This window comes from Camellia sinensis, chromosome 9 (genome assembly GCF_055761805.1).
Source record: "Camellia sinensis isolate YWXY chromosome 9, ASM5576180v1, whole genome shotgun sequence".
Lineage (NCBI taxonomy): Eukaryota > Viridiplantae > Streptophyta > Magnoliopsida > Ericales > Theaceae > Camellia > Camellia sinensis.
The window spans coordinates 17,680,091-17,697,103 of NC_138969.1; the positions used below are offsets into that span (position 1 = coordinate 17,680,091).

Genomic DNA, 17,013 nt, shown 5'->3' on the forward strand with positions numbered 1-17,013 from the left:
AAACATCATTCACACACAGTAAACATCAGTCACACACATTACACAGCAAGCTGCGGGCCTAAAATGGGGGAAACATAGAAAGGGGGAGACAAATAGAGAGAAAGATATGGAGAGACACAGAGACAGACAAAGACATAGATACACTGTGTCAGAGAGCTCGAGCGAGAGAGACAGAGAGAGAGAGAGAGGGAGAGAGAGCGAGAGAGAGAGAGAACCTGTGATTGAAGGGCTGAGACGGTGGTGATTAGTGGCGGTGGCGGTGGCGGTGGCCGTCTGTGCGTCGTCCGTACAGTAGAATACGGTGAGGGGGCTGAGTTCTGTAAGGGATTTGGTGAGGTATGTGTGATACACTATGCTTCAGTGTGTGAGATTGTTGCTTATACATCACCAGCAACGCGCGCGCATCACTTAATGAAGTGGCGCGAGTTGAAATTTCAACTTTTTACCGACTAAATTATTTTTAGTCAGGAAATGAATGCATGATCATCCTTTAGCGACGAAATTTTTGGTCGGTAAAGCTAATTTAGCGACTAATCAGTATTTTAGTCGAGAAAAAGTGTATATTACAGATTTAATTTTAATTTTTTAGCCTAAATTGTACACCAACAGCGACTAATATACTATTTAGTCGCTGAAAAGACTAATTTTTGCCGACTAATTTAAAATTTAGTCACTAATTGAGAATATTTGCCAACTACAATATTTTAGTAGGTAAATAAGGAAACAATGCCAACCAAAATCAATTTTAGTCGCCAAAAATTATACTTTTGGCGACTAAAAATTTTATAGTCGCCAAAATTAGTTGGCAAAGATGCTTTCTCTTGTGGTGGTAATTTATCCTTTTTTTTCATTTCATATAAACATTAATGTGAATGTACTTAAGTTTTGGTTTATTTAGAATTTAAAAAATTCAACTTGGCTTTATCACATTACTAAAAATAAATGAGTTACTGATCCGAATAAAAAAAATTGATATAAAAGAATTAGGGGTGTTCAGCGAATATTTCGATTTGTCCAAACCAACTGAACCGAGCTGATTCGTCATATTTTGGACGGATGTATGATAACGAACGAACAATTACGGATTGATTTGTTTTCAATCCGCCTAGTTTTAGACGGATAACAGATTTGAGATTCCTTTGGCCGCAAACGAATTGTTAAACCGTGAGCACCCCTAGTAATTTGTAAGATTTTGTGTTTTCAATTTGTTTAGATATTCTGTTTGTGTTTTCAATTGAAAAAGAGTTTAGATATTCTGTTGTGTTTTCAATTTGAAAATTCTTTTTATCAAATAACAAATGTTGATATTTGGTATTTTTATGTGAAAAATATAACGCTTAATTTTGTCATTTTTAAAAAAAAAATCAATTTAAATAGTTTTTGAATAACAAACAATAATGAAATAGTTTTAATAATGCATGATTTTCTTGTATGTATTTATTATTGGTATTTGATAATTTACTTGATAATCTTTTAGTTAAGTTGAGTTAGATTGTTATCCAAAAAAAAATGTTGACAAGTTGTTGTATTATGTTTAAAATTTGTAAAAATTTAAACTGCCAAACTGATTCGCATCCATCCGTCAATCGGTCAATCCATTCAATCTGCATCCACCAATCTGGCAGACGGATACAGATTGATTTTTTTTAATCCGCTAATCTGACAAACGAATGGCAGATTAAACGTTATCCGACCACAACCGAACCACAATCACTCTTAATTAATAAGTATACTTTCTAAAAAAATGAAAGTCGTTGTTTTGCATTGTTTTTATTTATATTTTAGGTCGAATGTACAAGGGATTGACATGGGGGGCTTGATAGCCTTCGCCTATTTTGAAAAGTAAGTTAAAAATTATTATTTTAATTTTTTTTTAACTTTTTCTAAAAAAATGTTAATAAAATAGAAAGATAATAGTGATCAAAAAAAAGTTAAAAAATTAAAAAAAATTAACTTTTAATTTGATTGACAAAATAGAAAAAATGAGGTTTGTGAATGTTTTGAAAAGATAGTTAAACGTTGACTTTTAAATTTAAAAAAAAAAAACGTGTAAAAAATATAAGAAATAATAAAATTCAAAATAAATTAAAAATTAACTTTCGACTTTCAACCGTGTTGCGAAATTGGCCGTTTGTATTCACCAAGGATCCTCTAGAGTGAAATTTTCCTAAAGTTTCCTAGAGTGCTATATTGTGTGGTTGAAATTTACTGGCAAGTCACATCAGAAAAATTGATGTGACTTGCCAGTAAATCTCAACCACACAATGTAGCACTTTAGGAAACTTTAGGAAAAAATCACTCTAGAGGATCCTTGCTCGTTTGTATTCTCTCCAGTTATTGGTGGACGTGCCTTGTACTCATCTTTTTTATTGGATAATCCAATAAAAATAAATAAATAAAAACTTATGTCCTATGTTAAGTTCTGAATTTTTATATAACTTTATTTTAATTATTAAAACAAGGAACATATATTTATTTTAATTAATTTTTGATTTTTTATAAAATTATGTATAAAAAATAAAGAGAGTAATATAATAATTTATAATAATATTTTATTTTTTTTTTTGGGTGAAAAACTACTCTTCGTACACATTAGTTCCTGAGGCTGTTTTTTTTTTTTTTTTTTTTTTTTTTTTTTTGGGGGATACAAACGTAATATCTAAGTAATATCTAAGTAATTTTTTGGGGGATACAAACGTAATATCTAAGTAATTTTTATAAGAACCGGAGGCTATGTTTATAAACCAAACAGGACTGTCGGGTTAGGACACAAATCAACTTGTTTGGTTTCACTTTTTAATATTCACTTTTTAAAAAATTAAAATTTTTTATTTTTTCATATTTTTTTTTTACTGAATTTTTTTTTTATATTTTAGTAATTTTAAAATTTTTAGATACACCTAATATAAATATATTTAAAAAGTATAACACAACTAAAAAAACCACTTTTTGCGACCGCTATAAACCGTCGCAAATAATAAAAAACAGTCGCAAAAGACTTTTTGCGACGGCCCATGCGACGGCAAATGGGGTCGCGAATGTGGGGGTGGCAAATACTTTTTGCGACCGCAAAATAGCAGTCGCAAACTATTTGCGACCGCCTAATCTACTTATCGCGACTAATATTTTGCCGTCGCAAAAAAATTAAAAAAATACCTACAATGTATTAGCGACCATCTTGTTACCGTCGCAAAAAATATATAAATAAATAAAATACCTACAATGTTTTAGCAACCTATATTCTCACATATATATATATATATATATATATATATTCAAGTAGTATATACAATAAATATAAAGTGATATTTGCAAAAATTCTAATACACATGTATTATTTTCCATCACTTCCCTCAACAAAATTATCTTTCTTCAAAAAAAAAAAAAAAAAAAATGTGCATACAAAATATAAACTTCTATACACACAAAACAAATATCCATCAACCATCCTTAAAAGTATTTATACAAAATACTAATAGATTCAAGTACTAAAAAAAAAAAAACTGAATTTAACTCTCAATATCACCCACTCAATCATATCAACTACTCCCTCAACACTACCTGCAAAAATATACATCAATATATTAGTAACAAAGAATCAGCTCCATAGAAAAAGTTTAGTTCATGCATGCACAAAATTGTTTTTCTCAAAACATTGAGGGAAACAAAATTCACAAACTATAATCCATTATCTAATTATGAAACATTCATGCATGCACGAAATTGTTTCCCTCAAGTTTTGCCTAGCTGTATCTATTTTTGTGTATATGCATTTGATATATGAAAGAACTTGATATGTGAAGGGCCCAACAATACATATTAAGTTCTCACACACTCTTTCACTAATGTAATCTCCTCTTACATGTAAAAAGCCATCCTAACATACGAACTAAAGTGCAGAGTAACAGATATAATGACATACAAAAACATACAAGGAGACAAACTATGGACCTTTTAGAACTGAAGTAGTAATACCATGTTAACCAATTGCCCCCAAAAGCTGAATAGGAAATGGCCAAAATGATGCATATGAACCTCTCTTGCATGCAAACGGATATTGATTTCATTCTATAACTACATAAAACAGATGCACAAGCAGTCATTTTATCATATGTTTCAGCTTCTGATATATAGAGTCCCATTCAAATGTTTATTGCCCATACAATGTCCAAAATAACTCTAGAACTTTCAAAGGTGCAAAGGTAAAAATTGACAGTTTCTCAGTAACTAACAGAAAATTCTTTTCTAATCTGAAATTGAAATCAATTATTATTTTCTTAGTCAAATTTTTAGATAGTTTGGCGAATTGTAGATCCCATCTAGAAGTATGAAATTCAATGACAGGGTAGCGGGTGAGGTACTTCTTGTACTAGCCAAAACTCATCAGCTTTCCTGAATTTATGGTGCACATCTCAGATAATCAGGAGAAAATAAAAACAGAGCTTGAAATCAAACCTGCTGGTAGAGAGCCTAGACAAGCAATGCACAGCAATACAGAGCTTGAAATCAGAATTAAACAGAGCAATATAGATATCAACTACGACTAATGAAGCAGATAACAAACAGCAATACAAAAACAAACACAACGCATCAGAAATTCAAATCAGACTATCAATCACAAAGCCTCTTTAACAGAAAATATAGCAAATTAGAATGTTTGAATCAATTCAGAAAACAAAGTTACATGAGTCACATTGAACTTCATGCGACTCAAAACGAAATTCAAAATGCAATGCACCAGAGCTTCATCAAAAGCAAACTAATTGGTACATATATATATATATATAGAGAGAGAGAGAGAGAGAGAGAGAGAGAGGGAAAGAGAGAGAGAGAGAGAATGTATAGATTTTGAGATTTGATGCTTCACATGCTATAGATTCATGTATTCTTTTGGTGTTGTGAATGTATATCGCATGTGGAACTTTTGTATAAAAACTCACTAAATACCAAAAGTATAAAAAAAAAAAAAAAAAGAGAATTCAATACATTTTCATACATTTGTGTATTTATTGATTTTTTAAAATATTTTTTACAAATATTTTACTTTTTGAATACATCTAAGTAAGGTGTATCTAAAAAAATGTTGTTTAAAATTTTAAAAATATTCATTAAAAAAAAATACGGAAAAAAAAAAAACTTAAACTTTTAAAAAATTAAATCTAAAAAATTGAAACCAGTAAATACAATTGACATGAAACGATTTCTCATAACTGTGAAGAAAGCTTAGAAGAATAATGCATACACTACAACGACCCAGATTAATTTGGGTATGACCATAATAATAAATAACTCTCTTGAGTCTTTATTAATTCATTATCAAAACATTACAATTACAAGAACACTTCACATCGACATAAACAGATGAAGAATACTTAGGCTGTGTTTGGTTTATATAATATATTTGGATAGGAATTTAGAAAGGAAAAGTGAAAAAATAAGTAAAATGTAAATGAAATATAATTACATTTCACATACATTTTCTCTTTCTCTTTCCAAACTACTTTTCAAATTCATGAACCAAATAAAACCATAATAACCAAAACAACTCTGTTTCTAACTAACCAAGAGTGGAACCAGTACATCATCCTGCAAAAAAAAAACAAAAAACAATAAATTCATACATATATACATTGATTTTTTTTTTTTTTTTTGATCCCATATACATGATAATAGAGGTATGATTTGATACAGTACAAAGATAATTAGCATTCTCAATCCACTACAAAGGAGCCAATAGGGGTCCAAATTTTGGAGGCGGATTGTTCTGCAGGGACCGGTGAAGGATCCTTCAACGTATAATCAATTTTTTCCCGAGGCTTACATTTTAAGAAGTTTCCCGGCGACATCTCAGGCTCGAGTTTAGAAACTTCAAATGGTGTAATGGAAATTTGGCAATCTTGTTTCAGTTGGTGGTCGTTGGAAACAGTCAAAAGGCAAAGGCACCCATTCTGGAAATCTGCCAAGTAGGCTGTTGCATCCGGTGGGATGTCCAAGTCTTTCTGTCGCAGCAGCACTTGTTTATCCGGAGCCTTTCCATCAACGAATTTATAAGCAACAACCTCTCTCAATGGAAACAAGGCCAAGCAAATAATTATACGATGTGGTTTCAATTCAAAGTTAACAGCTCCGCCGTCAAACTCGAATGGCCGGCCACAGGGCTCTTTGTTGCTGTTGGGAGGATATATCATCCACCCATATTCAGTAGGATTTTGAATTTCAATCCATCGTTTGACTTTTTCCCTAGGATCATCAAACAAGGTGCAGGGAAGCCATTTCTTCTTATCCGTCTTCTCATCCGTCGTGTGAAAAGTAAAAGAAAAGCTAGAAGTCGAGACGTGAATCTCGTTCTCAAAAACAACATAGGATCTGATTTGAGGATCTTGGAAGTACATGGAGTCAAGATTGAGAAACGGAGGGCTTTCAAGTTCTTTCCATGGCTTTCTTGGTTCTTTTTCCGGGTCGTAAACCTGGAAAGGATAATCTGGCAACAAAGACAGCGGCGGTCCAGCCAACATGCATAGGGTTTTGCCAACTGGTATGATCAGTGGAGAAGCGATCTCTGAACGCATTGGACTGACTTTCTCTGAAAGAATTGGAGAAGCGATATCGGTGTGAAGAAATTTTGCTGGGCAGTCGAGCCTGACCCTGAAGACCTCTGAGCTGTAGTCGCAGCTGTCAGAGTCAGAAGAAGAATCTGAAGATGTGTTCTCTATCTTTTGGCCACCAGCAAGATACAAGTCTGTACCAGATATGGCACATCCCATCCCAAACCAGTTACCAGCTTTGCTGTCGTCACCAGCTTTGCTGTCATCACGAAATTGAACTCGTTTTGTTATGAATTGTGGCTTTTTATAAAATAAATCGTCTGCCTTCGTTAATACAGTAAGGTAGGATACAGAAGAACCACCACCGTAGTTTGCTACGCACAGGCCTAGATATTTGTTTGCGAGCTCTTTCTTGGTTTCTTCTCTGTCATCTGTCCCGGTCGCCCCCTCTGGAGCTTTTCTTTTCTTGTTTGAACTACTCTCAGCAGTTGAATCCTCTGACGGGTTCTCTCTTCTTCTGAGCAACTCACGTTGGTCAGAAAACTCAAACCAAACACAGTGATTATTATTAACGGGTGATGTAGCGCCCTGACGATTATGAAATTCATAATCGTGTGATGTACAGTACTGCCGCCAATATAGATCCGTTGTTACCATGGTTGCCCTGACAAAGGTGTCACAAAACTAAGGGTTTTAGTCCGAAAAACAGAAAACGAAGATGATTGCAATTTGTGTTTGATGGTTAAGAGAACAGATCATCTAAATTTTAATGAATGAGGATTTTTTGTTTTTGATCAGCAAAAAAGAAACTTGTATGGAAGAACAATGGAAATATACAACAAAGTTCAAGCAACAATGCAAGGGAAAACAAAAGCGCATCGCTACGCAGAACAGAGAGGAAAAGTAAAGAAGAACGCAGAAAAAAGAAAAGATAGAACTGAAGATGTTCGGACAGGAAAACAGAAATTATTGTTCTGAGGTTAAGGATGTTTGGCTACGAAGACAAGCCAAATGAAAATTATATTAGCCAACTATAGGGACAAATTAGTAATATTACATTTTCACTTATTGTTGCTTGTGAAATGAGACTAGAAGGGGGAGGTGATTGTCATTTTAAAATTTTGTAGAAAATAGATTATGAAATTATCAGAACCATCATCAATCAAAGTCCATGTTATTTTTATATATTTTTATGTCTTTCTCAGACACCTAACACAGTTTTAGGACAATTTAAAAAAAAGCAATGCTAGGTATCATGAAAAAATTTTCATGAAAATGATCATGAAATATTTATGACCTTTGGATTACACTTAAAATAAAACACCACATATTAATCAAGGTAATCCAAGGATCATAAATTTTTCATGATCAATTTCATGAAAGTTTTTTCATGATCCCTATCTTTGCTATTTAAAAAAACCAGTCATTGCTCCCATCATCATATACGTGTCTATGAAGGAAAATTATTATTTTCTTTTAAGTTATGTGATGCCTCAATTTGACATCATCTATATATATATATATATATTGTTAAAAAGTAGTATTATTTTTTTTTAATGTTTAAGTGGTATATTATAAAGTTTATTTTTTTTTAAGAGAGCTATATATTTTTTTTAATTATATATAGAGTTTTATACAAATCTAACAATGATACTATATAATCAGTTTTTATGAATTTGTCGTTTAAATTTTATAGTGATTCTATATATGAAATTTTACTTCATTTCCTATATTATTTTATATAATCGCAACTCTTGCACAACAATGATACTCTTGAGGAGCCTCTAAAGTTTAGATTTACTGCTTGAATTACTTTTTCAATTTTTGAACAGTAAGTTCTTTTATAATTTAACATCATAATACAAATGATTAATCACTTTACACATTGAGATATATTTATCGTTTGTATGTTTTCATTTTTTTTTTCCTTTTGAGTTTAGATATTATTATGTGATTCTTTCTTGGTTACTCGTTGAATTTCTTTTTTATAATTGATATTTTAATTTAATTAAGAGTGTTTATTTTACAATCTTATAATTTAATATATATATATATATATCATTATATAATAATCCAACTACAACATACTTTCAATTTAAATTTTATATAATTTCTATTTCTACATATTTTTATTTTCCAAATGAATATAAAAGATATTTTCCACCTGAATATAAAAGAAAATTAAATAGTTAGAATTACTTTTAATTTTATATTACTAATTTTTCTTCTAATTTAAGTATTATTTTTAATATCAAAATGAGCTTTATTTTACTATTTTAGAATTTAATGTATATCATACAAAATTATTATATGATAATTACACTTTTATAATACGATAGAACTAAAATTATCAAAATACACAAATAATTTAACTAAAATTAATATATATATATATATATATATAAGTATTCAAGTAACAATTTTATAAAACGATAGTGTCAATATAATCAAAATAAATAATTAAAACCATATTCTAATTTTAAATTAAAATTAATTATTCTTTTATATCACACATTGTATCATCAAATATTTTTTGAAAAAACAAAATACGTACATTGTACAGGTCAATTGCTAGCATTTCACTATTTTGAAAAAATATTTCATAAGAAAATCTAAAAAATCACCATGTCATTTAATTTTCTCTCATTTTTTGGGTGTCCTAAATAAGTGCACTTTTTGTCTTTTTGGACTAAAAAATTGAAGAAAAAAATATGAATGTTTGGGTTAACTTTTTTACTTTTTATGAAAAAATATGTATTAAAAAATTGTATAAATATGTAGGAGAAAATTAGATGTGGAGTTGTGCAGCCATAATTTTTGACTTTTGAAAAATAGTGATAATTTTTTAATTTTTTGACTTTTTTTTAACTTACCAAACTTGATCTTATCAAATAGAGTAATAGAACTTATCATCCTCGCACGCAATACTTGTATAGTTGGGTTGGGTAAATTACATTTGGCCGCGCTCCCTCAAGTTTGGGCGGGGATCATGATTTTAGCACAATTATAGGTAAAAAACTCCTCTTCTTACGTAATTTCAAGTTTAAATTTGAATTTGACTTATATTAGGATTCATCATGTTTTTTATTCAATAATCTAAATCTTTCTTTTTATACGACTCTTCATGTATATTATTCATAAAAATAAAACAAAAAAATAGATTGATCCTATAATCATAACATATTTATTTTATCGTTTGTTTTAAAAAAAAAATACTAATTGTGTATTTGAAAATAGACTATTCATTTTTATTTTTTTTTGAGACAAAAGCCATAAAATAGAAATAATCGAATTAACTTATTTTTTTATTAATGATATACACAAAAGGTTTTACAAAATAAATGAATCGAATAATCGAATAATAATCAAGACCCATGGCAGGTCCCAAAAACCCAAACATAATAGATTGAATTTTGAGAAACTCAATCCAGAATAATATTAGGTTTCATAAATAAAAAAAAATATTATGAAATGTTTTATGAAAAATTTTTATTCGTTGATTAGTGTGTTGTGTTTTATTGTGTTTATAATCCAAGACTAAAGAATTTAATGAAACATTTCATAATATTTCTTTCACGATGCGCGCTTGACATTACTCATAAAAATTGATAAGTGAGTGTCTCAAAGGTACTAATGAATAAAATTTAATTTTCTGTACAATTTTTATTTTGTACACTCTCATACATTAGATATTGTAAATTTCTTAATAAGTGCCTTAAAGACACCGCCATTAACAAATTCATAAAAAACAAGCTTCATTTAAAACAATGCCAAAATAATTTTCAGTAGACACTAGCATACACACTAGTTCATTGAATAAAACAATAAGATTTAATAATTTTTGTTGAGTTTTTAGAAATAACTTGACAACTGTCGAGTAATAAATAGTGTGAAATAATACTCTAAAATTATCAAATAATTATTGAAAGACTGATGACTTTTCAAACAGGAATGATACAACTCCCTATTTTTGGACCCCTAAATGGGATCTCTAATGACATGGCAAGCTATCATTAGATAGATTTTATATTTTTGTGGAAGAGTAATGATTCATCCCCTCTTTTCCACCCACCCCCTTTGACCCCCTCTCTCTCTCATTGGTTACCTTTTCTTTTTCTTTTTCTTTTTTTTTCCTGCTCCTCCAATCACCCCCTGCCACGTGGCAAAGGGGGGTGAGGGGGTGACCCCCAAAAGGGGGTCCCAAGCATTATTCTTTTGTGGAATTTTCAAGTGATGTGTCATAAGAGACATCACTAGAGGTTGGCTTAGGGATCCAAAAATGGTGGTTCAAAACATTTTCCCTGTTCAAATTTCCATATTTAATGACTCTTTTCTATTTTCAACTCTTCTCTCTTTGTCATTCCATTTCTGTATTTTTTCCCCCCCTTTCTATTGTTTTGTTTGCCAAAAAAAAAAAATAAAATGTTTATGTATAAAAATCATACAAAAAGTTACTATAAAAATGATGTAATAATATCATTTTGAAAAATAAATATCATCATTATAGATGTTTTGTTTTAAAATAAATTATTTAAATTAAAATTAGGAGTGCAACTTGGACGGGTTCGGACAGCTTAAGAGGTTGTCTAAGCCTAACCCGAATTGTGATGAGAGCCACCCAAGTCCTCTCAATCCCCTCAAGCTCAATTCGACTTAAGGACAAATTACTTGAGTTGTGTAAATTACAAGTAAATTTGAATTTTTTTTTAATGCAACCAAGTTAATTAATTCATTAAAATTAAATCTATTAATATTTGTTTTTATAAAATTATTAACAATATCAAATCAAATAATTTATATAAGGGTTTTGTGAGAGAGATAAGAATTGAATAACTGTTTTGTCGCTACAATAGTCTTTATAATTTTTGAGTGAAAAAATAGAAAGGTAAGATTTTGTATTGTGTTATTGTGTATATAATATATATTAATTATGATCTAACAACTTAAATTATCATCTAATAATTAATAATTTATATATATTTAATATTTATATATAATTTAAATTTCAAGTTATTCAAGTTATTTAGTGCCTTTAACAGAGTTCCATATATAACGCGAAGAAAACATTATAATGCAACAATTGTGCCGCAGTGGGTATCCTTTCATGTAGCGAGATTTTATTCATTCACAGCGACCAAACCGTATTCCTTCTATAATACTACGTTATTAGTGATACATTTGTATAATTAACCAATACAAATTTTATATAACCAAGGATGATCCTTTTTGTAGGATGTCACATTTATTTTTAAAAAAATAATAATAAATGATTAAATGATAATATTATGTCATTAGGATCACCATTACACTCAAATTTTTTTCCAATGAACCCTTCGTTTTGTCCTACTATATATCTCTCCAAAATGTTCACCTTTTTTCAGCGTCTTGCTCCCTACTAGATAAATTCATTCATCTCTCTCTCTCTCTCTCTCTCTCTCTCTCTCTCTTAGTCTTGGGGCCTTCTCTGACCTCTCCCCTCCCCTGCTATCAACCAGTTCGTCTTGGGTTCTCTCTCCGGTAGACTCTCTACGGCTTGACCATCCATAAAGGTGAAGAAAATAATAAAAAAACCTCTTCAAAGGAACCAAGACAAAATCAAGAGGTGCGTGTCCTTGATCCTCCCTCTTTTCAGATCCTTTTACTCTTGGCTTGGACAATAGAAATAAAGAAATGAAAACCGGGAAAGTACATTAGATTAGGCCATGTTTGATTAAACTAATTAAAATTATGGGTAAACTATCAATAGTTCTTAATAATTGGACATAATTTTCATTAGTCCTATTGAAAGTTGGTTATAGTAAAATCATCGTTAAAAATAATTTTTTTTGACGATTTTTGTTTGTCGATAAAAATTAATAATTAGTGACTTTTTTGTCACAATTTTATAAATTGTCTCTAAAACTTATAACAAGTGACATTTTTATGTGATGAACTTTTTGAATTTTCGCTAAAAGTTGAAAATTAGTGACATTTTTTTGTAACAATTTTTTTAAACTGTCGCTAGAACTTATAATTAGTAACATTTTTGTGATAAAATTTTTAAATTGTCATTGAAAATTAACAATTAGTGATTTTTTTTAATAGTACTGGATGAAAAATGTCATTAATTATCACAGGATCTATTAAACAATAAGTTCACATATTAGGGCCTACATGAAAGTATCCCTAATTTAGGGAAAATTACCACCAAGTTGTATTTGTAAAAAATTATTATATACGTGTGGAAAAATTTATAATTTTAATTATTAATATTGATCAAATTTACCATTAATTTGTAATTATTTTTTAGCTTAACACTAATTTGAAATTCCCTCAATAATTTATAAGATTATTTTGCAATGAATATGAAAGGAGCATTACTATTCAGCTCCAAAAGTTAAACTCAATTTCTAGATCCAGTAATATTTCAAGAATATGATTAATTGATAATTAAATCAAAACCAATACCATAATAAATTAATAACCAAATATCATAAATGATTATGGCTAAGAACATATGATACACCTCTTTTTAGTTGTGTATTACAAAATTTCCCTTTGTTTAATGGTATTTACGTAGTGAGCATTCGCAAAGATTGAATATTATGAATTTGTTTTTATCGGAAAAAAAAGACTTTATTGATAAAAATCGAAGTACATAAATATAAGACAAAATATCGCTTAAGAGATGTGAGTGTATAAAGTATCAAAGTAAAGATAAACAATATCAACTAAATTGACACCAAAAAAATAAATCCAATCATCTACTAGCACAACACCAATGGTTAGTGAACCTGACAAAACCATTCATAGCCCAACATCAACTCTCTAATTTTCTTCAACATATCAGAGTGGTGACAAATATTTGGTTGATAATGTGTGATTTGCGATAATATATATTCATGTGTTGAGAATATATTATAAATAATAAAATTATTTTTTTTATAATAACTTAAGTTTTTAAATGAGATAGTGATCAACAATTTAATATGGTATAAGAGCAAGCAATAAGTCTTGTGCTCAAACACTGTCACCTACCCAACAATTAAAATACCCACACATAAGAGGTGTGTTGAGATATAATATAAATAATGAGTTAACAATCAACAATTCACTAATCTATATACATATATATTAAAGATCATATCACTGATACTGATATATATTCTAATACTATTATTTAAAAGGAGGATTCCCTCCAATCCAAGGTGCTGTTTGGGCCCGTGAGGCCTATCACGGGCCCCGTTTCAATGATCTGAACCGTTCATTTTGTCAGGCACTTTATGTATTTCATCCATACAAAAAATTAGGTCGGTCGGATAAGTATAACTTGTTCTATTTATTACGTTTGTCACTAAAAAAATGTATAATTTATTTTAAAAAACACAATTGTTATCTATTTTTTTAGTTAAAAAATTAACAAGTTACAGTTAGCGGGTCAACCTAATTTTTTGTATAGATGAAATACACGAAGTATCCGACAAAATGAACGGTCCGGATCATCGAAACGGGCCCGTGATGGACCTCAAATATAGAAGTAAAATAAAAATCTTACCTCCTCTAAGGTTATCAATATTAATCTTAACCTTAAATGCACTAAATTTAATTTACCCTATTAAATATATATGAAATTATTATTTATTTTTCATAATTTTTTCAAAATATAAATGTAATTTCTTGACCCTATTTTTTTTCCACATGTTTTTGAACTTTTATAGAAAAATAAAATAAAATTTAACCATTAATGAATGCGAGAAATTAATTCTAAGATTTTATGATCCTTCATTCCCTATCAACTAGTTTTAATTTATTGTGAGGTGATTATATTTTTTTTTACACCTATATTTATTTTTTAATTTTTTTAGTCATGTAAAAATATTAACCTGTGTCTTTTTAAATACGCATCGACTAGAAGTTTAATGACCCTAAAGATAAAAATTAAAATTTGAGAATAATATATGATTGAGAAAAGATAAAATAATAATACTTGTACATATGAATAAATAAGTAATGCAAATTGTCCGAAAAAAATAACAGCATCCTCCAATCTAAAATTTAGAGGAGATCCTCCTCCTATTTAAAAACCATGCAGAGGGATCATTTAATTTCCCTAATAATAATCTTCATGTTCATTATTTATTACTTGGTTCAACAAGAAGTACTCATATTACCGCTTCAGAAATTATGCCTTCTCTAATTTTGAAATTCTAAACAGAACTTCAATGACTTGATAAAAAATAAAAAACATCATATCATTATGGGACATACACCCCATTAGAGCTCTCTAGCTCTTCCTCTAGAGGTCACAATCTTTTTTCTTACAGCTTTGATAACGAGGGTGGGGTACCATGCTTCCACACTTTCCATTGATAATGTAATCTGCATCTTGCAGGGAATATAGATGGCTGATGCTGCGGCACGTGGAGAAGACACATGGGTTTGTTTCTTTTTATTATTATTATTATATTATTATTTTTACCCAAGGTTTGTTTCTTTTTATTATAATTTTCTTCTTGACAAAAAATTTATCACCAAGAAATATGTAACATTGTTAAAACAAAACGTGCCTTCTATGTTAAAGAATGGGCAAGGCATCTCTCTGGTTGGTAACTAGAGGTAATGTTTGACCTCCATAAGTGTTTATTTATTTATTTATTTATTTATTTAATTTATTTATCAACAAAAACAACCTTTATTAATGAAAACCAAGAATACAAAGGTGTTACATTAATAGAGTAGGCAGGAAGGTGCATAAATCATCATAGACAATCCCAATTAAGTTGGTACCGAATGTCAGCACAATCAAAATGATAGCACCATCCAAGTTGGTGAGAGACCAACACAACTAGCAAAAACAGAGAAGATTCATGAAAATCCCGAAATTATGATTTATGATTATGGTTCAATTTTAAACAAAGAAAAGCAATCCCAATCAAACACAAGTAATGGAAGGACACAACGATATAACGTGGAAAAAATCATAATTGAAACAACTCCAATTATGATTAACAAAAAATCACGGGTAAAAATCACAAAATAATCTACTAAGAAGGCAAACGAATTACACATGAAAACCCTCAATTACCTAACAAATCTACGTTCAAATTGAACCAAACCCGATGCGCCTCTTCCATCACCGTCTTCACCTCGGAATTTCTTTGCCAATGTTGAATCCACAACGCTGATGTCAAGTCCACGACAATGAGCCACTCCGAAATCCACCAAAGCTTCAGGCACAAGTTTCCCGAAATCCACCGAGAAACATCTCTTTCTTTTTGTGAATGAAAGAACAAAAACAACCCCTTGATGATTGTCAATATAAAGCTTGTGAATCCATCGATCACTTTCAAATCATCAAGAAAACTAATATATAAACACCGTCCAATATAGAATACGTTTAGTTGCTCTCCTCTTTGAGAATCTGGATGAATTCAACCCTAAAAGTAGCAAACGGTGTACTTTATACTAATAGGGCAGCGAAGACTACTCGAGTGGTGAGACTAGTAAGGTGGTGCAAACACACTTCCACCTGTCACTTTGCTCGAGCGCAAAACTTACCACTCGAGCGGTAAAACACATCTCCCAGAATCTCTAAACTCAGGCCGAGATACTGGATGCTCCCATTTAGCGCTCGAGTGCACACATGATCGCTTGAGCGGTCCAGGAACTTAGACAACTTGGTATTGAAGGCACTGCCCCTCGATCCCCATGCTTAGTCTGCGAAGTGGCAAACAAAGATTGCTCAAGTCAAGATACGGAACATCAGCACAAATTCCTCTAATCAGGCACAACTCGAGTTGTATTCGCAACTAAACTCCCATATTGTCATAGATACAAAAAAAAGTGAATAAAATTACAACTGAATGGAGTTTTTCCAACGGGATTGCCAATAATAAAAACATAACCAAGAGAAAGAAGATAAAAACCAAACAGCCACAATGAAACCCAACCAAGAGTAGCAGCAATAATATGGCAAGTCCTAGCATGGCACTGTCTAACATGGTCTAGGCATTCAACAAGTTCTTGCACTGAATACGGCAAGTCCTTTAGATTGGATTTTGCCCAAAGTGCCACCCTCACCTTCACAATTTCAACCACCTCTTCTACCATACCTGACTGACGTGCTTTAAACACGCTCATTTCTCATATTGCACACAGACCACAACATAGCCAAGGGAACAAGTTTCCAAATTTTCTAAAGTCACTTCCTATGTTTAGTTCCCAAGCACCAAAACAGTAGACCCGCAACAGTTGTTAGTGACACCCAATCAATTCCCCACCACTCAAGCAGACCTGACCATGCCATCCAAATCTGAGGGCACAGGAGAAAAAGATGATTCACACTTTCAGTTTTATTCTTACAGAAAGGACACATATATGGGTGTGTTTGGTTTGTGTTTTGAGATAAATTTTCAAAAAAAAATTGAGGAGAGAGTTTAGAATTTTTTTTTTAATTTGTTTGGTTGTATATTTGGAAAATAGTTTTGGA

The 17,013-nt window shown here is 30.6% G+C and overlaps 1 long non-coding RNA gene across 1 annotated transcript; it reads left to right on the forward strand.

The window, feature by feature from the left end:
• The first annotated feature begins 11,869 nt into the window (after window positions 1-11,869).
• Window positions 11,870-16,449, forward strand: LOC145798498 (uncharacterized). The gene is made up of 2 exons (XR_014339421.1): window positions 11,870-12,147; window positions 14,917-16,449. It is a non-coding gene; the product is annotated as an uncharacterized LOC145798498 (long non-coding RNA).
• The last annotated feature ends 564 nt before the right edge of the window (window positions 16,450-17,013 follow it).